This window comes from Cyclopterus lumpus, chromosome 16 (genome assembly GCF_009769545.1).
Source record: "Cyclopterus lumpus isolate fCycLum1 chromosome 16, fCycLum1.pri, whole genome shotgun sequence".
Classification (NCBI taxonomy): Eukaryota; Metazoa; Chordata; class Actinopteri; order Perciformes; family Cyclopteridae; genus Cyclopterus; species Cyclopterus lumpus.
Window position 1 is genome coordinate 6,947,729 of NC_046981.1, and position 6,000 is coordinate 6,953,728.

The window sequence follows — 6,000 nt, forward strand, 5'->3', positions numbered from 1 at the left end:
GTACGGCTTTATTCTGAAATGTAGCATCAACTCACAGATTATTAGGAAACTTTACAAATGTACAATAGATACTCAACATATTATCACATTACTGTTATATGAGAGAGTAAAGGTATACTGAGTGAGGTATACAGTCTTTATTTAGTGGTGGGGTTGGAGCTACCCTAATGTAACTGAAATGTAGACATGAGTGACACTTTGTTGACCATCTACTGCTGCTTTCTGGTCAGCTGATAGTTCAGAAACAACATGAGACTATCCAAATATAGTGTGCCTGTGTGTGTTTCATAGCAGCGACACTCTGAGGTTATTAAAGGGCATATAAACTGCACAACCTGACATTTTCAGTGTGCATGTTTGTTTGTGGGAATGGACTGAGTGTGGTATCCATCAGTGTGTGGGAGAACCACTGAATGTCAGGCCGAGTGCAGATAATACATTTTATATTATCTGCATGTGCTGGTTGTATCGCAGTGGACCAACAGAAGAGATTAAACAGTTTAGATTGTAACTCACGGATCTGCGTCACACACAAAATCCTTGGTAGAAAATGACCAGAAAAGGAAGATACTATGTGGCTGTGCAGAAGAGAAGACAACAAATGGTGCCACGTATCACTAGTCCTTGGTAATCAGGGATAAGGGTAACCAAGCATGGAGATTATAATGTGTAGTTCCTGTGTTAATAATACTTTGTACACATTTACGTCGCACAACAATGCCAGATAGGACAAAACTGTGGAACAACAAATCTACAACCAGATATTGCAGTAGACATTTCTTGTTTGGTTTTAATTCCACAACTCTAAATGATTTACAGAGATGACCTGTGGGCCCATTAAATGAATACAGCACAAATGGATGAGTTGGCCATCTGTTGTCGCTGTTGCTTGTTGCAAAATGTAAAATAAATGTTATTAATGGCCATGAGAGGTTCTTGTTCCAGGGACAAATGGGCAGAAGCAGATTCATGCAACTAAAAGGGTAAGGAGAAGGCTGCAGAGTTTCTAAACCGTTTCATTAGACACATTCAAAGTGTAACGTGTTCACTCTGTCGCTTGGTTATCAGAGAAACAATTTAATCAGTGTGTGAGGAGACAACGGATAAAAGCAGAATGTCTGTCTTCATGACAACAGGACTAAAAGGCTATTCATTGTTTAAGTGTAGTTCCTGATCTGCATCGAGTACCAAAGTGCTAATTCATGCTCCATTGTGTTCCATTGTTATCCACCTTGTTTATGTGACCCTTCAGTAAAGCGATGCATTGCCAGTGAAGTTCCTTGATGACACATTTTTCACTTGCCACTGTGAGGACTGAACATAACATAACTTTTGCTAATGCAGTGTTTTGAAAGTCTTTTTCATTTCATCTCATTGTAAAAATATGAATACAACTTTAAATAGATATATTTAATTAAAAATACACACATAAACTCTCAATAGCTATCTAAACAAAAGTAATAATTACTTGGAAAACATTTCTAAGCAGTATAAATTGGTTGTCATGCCTCGTCACATTAAGCGGAACAAGTTGTAAAAACAACTCTGACATTACTTCCTTTTAGATTAGATTATACTTTATTCATCCCCGGGGGGAACTTTCTTTACGCAGCAGCAACATTTTTTTATTTATTTTTTACACATAAATACAATAAAATAAAAAATTAATATTGTAAATGTTTAAGCAAACAGTGAATACATCAAGAAGACAGCAACATTATCATTTATTTAAAGTCATGTTTCCGGTTGATGAAAGAGCTTTGTTTTGGCCTGCTGAATGCTCCCCTGTGTATACACAACCAGCTAGTTGCTCACGCTGTCTGTCTGTCCTTCAACAGGAAGCGCACGGTTGCTTCAAATTCAAAAGAATGAGCTCAACAAGGCTAAAACCTGCCATGAAACAATAGGGGAGCTGCAAAGCTGGTGATAATGTGTTGTGATGTACTTCCTTATCTCGTCGTCCTGTTTCTCCTACATGTGTTCTTTCTGTCTCTCGGTTTGTGTCCGGTCAGATAATGTCTCTCTTTTTTTACTTTTATTTCCGTCTATCTACCTACTTATCTTTTGCATACACATTTTGACGATAATAACGATCGTTAAAGAGCAAAATTCAGTGAAATACGTCTCCTCAGAGACTGAAGGAAGGTGTTCTCTGATAAGCACACAGATCCGGTTGGATCAGCCGCTGCTGACCAAATAATCTTGTCATGACACAATGTTGCCATGGTGTTTTAACTAAAAAGTGTCAACTTCAAACTGGTACTATTTTTATAACAGCTTGCTGTACTCATGGGAATCATTCACATGTGCAAGGAAAGCGAGGCGCACACGTATTTCACATTAATCTTTCCCTGTGCCTCTTTGCACAGGTTAATGGGAGAGAGGGGAACACAAAGGTGTGTGTGTGTGTGTGTGTGTGAGATGGGGGTGCATTCAGGGGTAGTGTAGGGACTTGGCAGTAGCATCCTGAAACATTCCTTTCCATCTCGCACACACACACACACACACACACACCCCTTCCTCACCCCTCATCTCTTTTATCATCAGGTTCCCAGAGAATGGTACTTTGTATTTTTGTGCGTGTGTGTGAGAGAGAAAGGAAGATGTGTAGAGTCAGTGGGAGTACATAGTTCTGTGATTTAAGGCCACGTATGTGTATAGGTTGCATGTGGGTGGTTGTTTTTTTTTAGAGTAACAGAGCTTGAGGTGCAGCACTTGTTAAGCGGGAGGGTCACGGCATGCTTAATATCCGCTACTGTAAGACAATATGTCCTTCTGTGCGCGTGTGTTTGTATGTTGCCGAGAAGGTTACTCATCTTCTTCGTGTACATTAAACAGATAATAACAGTGACAGAGTGAGGCGGTGACCCAGTTTATTTTTCCTGCACTGTCTACAAAGTGTGCCTTTGTCTCACAGATGATTTGTGAATGTTCTCATGTTCTCACATCAGAGACCAGTTGTGTTTGTTGAGTTATCAGCTCCGATATTTGACATGCGCGGTAAAACTAGCAAAAAGTGTTCTTTTAAAGACCCAACTTTAAGCTCTATCCCGTACAGCGACTTGTACCAGCATTTTGTGTTTTTTAGCTTGCTGTTGAGCGGTCCAACAATGAATACATGTATAGATGTAGGCTTCTATCTATGGTATTATATAGATTATATATTGCAATGTTAATGCTCACCCTGTACACTGCTACAAGGAGACTGTACAGATTATGCCCAATTTTGATTGGTTGCCATGGGTAATTTCTAACGTCCTTTTCATCCAAGAGAAGAAGCGTTTGCAGCAGTACAACTCTTTTTTTTCTCCTTCTTGTCGGAAAATCAATAGTCATTACATACCTCAACCATCCCCGGGATAAAACAGCATTTTGGATCGTTTCAAACAAGATACATTTTTTCTTACCAGAGATGGGGAGAGAGAGAGATCTGCTTGCTCTGGGTGGATCTTGGTGGCGACCAGAGCGATGGCAGCAGAGTGGGGACTAAACATATGAATGCACAGTTACTATTGGCTTCCAGCTTTTAAATACATATGCTTACATTATGTCTCAAGTTCTCTCTTCTGTTGGAGGGATGAGTGTCACGGTCAGAGAAAACAATCTAACCTCTTTTTACAGTCCAGATCAGATGTTTCTTCCAGGGGTATTCTGTTCATGGGGGCGGCGGGCCGAACCATAATGACAGTGAGTCACTGTTGAATCAGGACATACAATTACATTTTGTTGTTATTGATTAAATTCCACTGATCATAAAGCCAATTAATAGCATTGTAGTCATCATCCTGGGTTTCATATGGCCTCATAGTTTCTTCTCTGGGTCTGGCTGGTGCTGCAGACTCCAAAAGGTCCATCACTATGAAAACAGTCACATTTATGATTATGGCCAGCAAAAGGTATTCCCACCTCGTTGTGATTACTATTCCCTGTGTGCAAAGCAGTAACATACGAGCGTACAGTACCACCATGCATACAAACAGATGCACAGACTTACAGGCGGCTGTGGTGGGAGTCGCTGTTGAGGGAGCTCTTGATAATAAATGGGTGGTTGAGAATATCTTGAGGGGTAATCCCTTTCTTTCCCATCCCACTTCAACAGCTCAATGCGCTCCCCCCCCTCGTCGCCTTCTGTCTCGTTAGTGTCCTCCAGGCGCATCGAGAAATGCAACAGTGGTCAGGTCTTTTTTTTCTAAATTGTGAAAAGACAATGAACGAAAGTGACTTTTCAGCAGCGATCAACCTTCTTAACTGCCTTCCATGTTTCCTTCGTCCAGAGAATGGAAGGTGTAGAACTTGTAGTCTAACGAGTAATTAGTCGATTCCTGGTAATCCTCAGTATGAATGCATGCAGCCTAGGAGAATAACTGCAGTAAAACTGTTCGTTAAGTAAAGGAAGGTTAAAGATGACTATTGGAAAAGTATTACACCTTCTGCATCCACTGACTGGATTCTGTTTTCTTGAAAAACACCTTGGAGTTCCAATCAGTATTGAGGAGATAGTCAGTCAGGTGGTGGAATTAATTGTAGCTGAAGACAAAAGACATCATATATATATACACACATATATATATATATATATATATATATACACACGTATATATATATATACACACACGTATATATATATATATATATATATATATATGTATATATATATATATATATATATATATATATATATATATATATATATATATATATATATATATATATATATATATATATGACTCAAGCACCAGCAGCTTAGAAGAAAGCGTGAGCAAGAGAGTCATGTTTGTTCAGAAACCAGTGTGCACGTCTGCAGCCTTGACAAATCTGAGTGTTATTATTATTATGAGATTCATGGGGTGTATCTCCTTGAGATAAAAGGTTTGGTCAACCTTGACTGAAAACGTTGAGTGAGCCTTTATGAAATTGGTCAAAATGAGTAGGATGAAGATTCCAGTAAATTCCAGTTCCAGGATTTGTGGCTGATGCCTGATAATGAGGACCACCGTCACTGTGCATCAGCCACTCTAAATCTTGTGTCCAAAGAAGAAAAAGTAACAAGGAGCCCCCCCCCCCCCCATGAACTGAAGCAGCATACACGTGTCTGTCTGTCTGTCTGTCTGTCTCTCTCTCTCTCTCTCCACACACACACTTTATGGCTGATTGCTAATTGATCTGGCTCTCGTCCAGCCCCTTCAAAATGAAAAGCTGACAGTCTAAGTCAATAAAGCCCTCTCAAACTCCCTCAATGAGAAAGCTTGACATTAGTGTGCGTGCATGTTCGTGTGGTTGTGTGTGCGCGTTACAATTTCATCGGTCACTGTTGGTTCATTTGTGAGGTGGTTTTTTTACGTCTTGAAATTGGGACGGCTTTCTGTCCGTCTCAGTGGGAAAGGTGTCCTGGAGAGTTCTTTGTGTTTTTCTTTTACATGATGCAACAATTGCCTTCTGCAGACGTTAAGTGTCCCACAGAGGCTCTGACTGGAGTCAATAAAAATCTGAGCAGAAGGGGAACGGCGATAAACACAAAGAGGTGCGGGGAAATTCTGAATTATGCTAGTAAACAATGTCAATTGGTGAAAATGTCAAGAGTTATGTCTGTGCTTGAGGTGTAAACTCCTTACCCTCAATTACATGAATGTGTCCATCCATCCATGTGTGCGTGTGTGTGTGTGTGTGTGTGTGAGTGTGTGAGAGAGAAAGGGAGAGATAAATGATGCCAGCTCATTACCTAGGAGCCAAGTAAACAATGCCAAAGAGTTACGATTGTGTTAAGCGCTGCCTACAACTCAATTACTCTCAAGCTTTTTGGCTGAAGACACGTGAATTCTTCCTGCTGAGCTGATCAATAAAACGCTTTTCAAAATCAAGCTATTCTGTCACTAATAAGCAGTAAATTAGTAAACCACGTCTCATCCTAACTGTTTAAATGACTGCACTGAGGGTCAATTCAATTCTTAAAGTAGAAGAAGGGAATAGTTTTTAAAAACAAGTATCGTTACAACACAAATT